Source organism: Vulpes vulpes, chromosome 14 (assembly GCF_048418805.1).
Source record: "Vulpes vulpes isolate BD-2025 chromosome 14, VulVul3, whole genome shotgun sequence".
Taxonomy (NCBI): domain Eukaryota; kingdom Metazoa; phylum Chordata; class Mammalia; order Carnivora; family Canidae; genus Vulpes; species Vulpes vulpes.
In genome coordinates this window covers 20,887,380-20,888,705 of record NC_132793.1, presented here as the reverse complement: position 1 = coordinate 20,888,705, position 1,326 = coordinate 20,887,380, and positions in this window count along the sequence as shown.

Here is a 1,326-nt window from a genome sequence, read left to right as displayed (position 1 = left end):
TTTTATTCTCTTGGTTCTTTCTCAAATTTTGGCCTGTGAACATGGGCTGCTTTTAAAGTCAGAGAGACGTTCGTAGCTACCGTTTCTGTGCGTATTACGCAGGGCCTTGTGCTAAGTGCCTTACGTGGTTGAAAGCCCTTTCTGTCTTCACAATAATCCAAGGAAGGAGGGTACTCTGATTGTCCCCACTTTACAGAAGAGGAAATTCAGTTCCAGAGAGGTTAAGGGGCTTGACCCAGGTCAGACCACTGGAGAGTGGCCGGGCTGAGATTTAAAACCACAGCCAAGCCCTTGGATTTTGGGCTCCAAAAATCCAAGCATTTAATGATTACCACTACTGTCTCTCGGGACGAGAAAATGCTAAAAGGTCTGTTTTTAAAAACTAGTTTAGGGGATCCCTGGGTGGCGCAGCGGTTTAGCGCCTGCCTTTGGCCCAGGGCGCGATCCCGGAGACCCGGGATCGAATCCCACATCGGGCTCCTGGTGCATGGAGCCTGCTTCTCCCTCTGCCTATGTCTCTGCCTCTCTCTCTCTCTGTGTGACTATCATAAATAAATAAAAATTAAAAAAAAAAAAACAAAAAAAAATAGTTTACTATGGAAATTATCAAGGATGTTAAAAATGCAAAGAAAAATGTAACTTTATAAAGTGAGTAAGTTCTGGGGATCTAATGTACAGCATGGTTTAAGTATAGTTAAGAATACTATAACATATTTTCTGGATTTGTTGAGTAGATTTAAATGCCCCCTCCCCCCCCATGATAGCTGCATGTGAGGTGATGGATGTGTTAATTAGCTTGGCTGTGGCAGTCCTCACGGTATATATGGTAAATGTGTACAATTGTATGTGTCCATTATATCTCAATAGTGTGGGGGAGAAAGAAAAATATGACAAATCCTGATATACCAATGATCCAGCTTCAATGAAGTTCTTAGGTGGAGGGATTTGGGTGAGGGCTCAGACAGGGGTACGGGGATGCCTAGGGAATGATGCCCAGAGCCAGAAATCTCATCCTATTATGCCCTCACTCCACACATACCCCACACATATCACACATACCCCCACACACACACCACCACCATCCCCATACATATCACACACACAGCACCACCATACACATGCTACACACACACCATACATGCCTGCCAAACACGCAGCCCCACCCCATACACACACACAGACATGCGTGCACACACACATGTCCCATGCCCACCTACTCCCCCTCACCCCCCAGCTCCCAGGCTCCACTTTGGGCCCCAACCATGGCAGGCAACAGCCCTCCCCCTCTCCCGCCCCCACTCAGTTTCCTTCCTCCTTTCTACATCC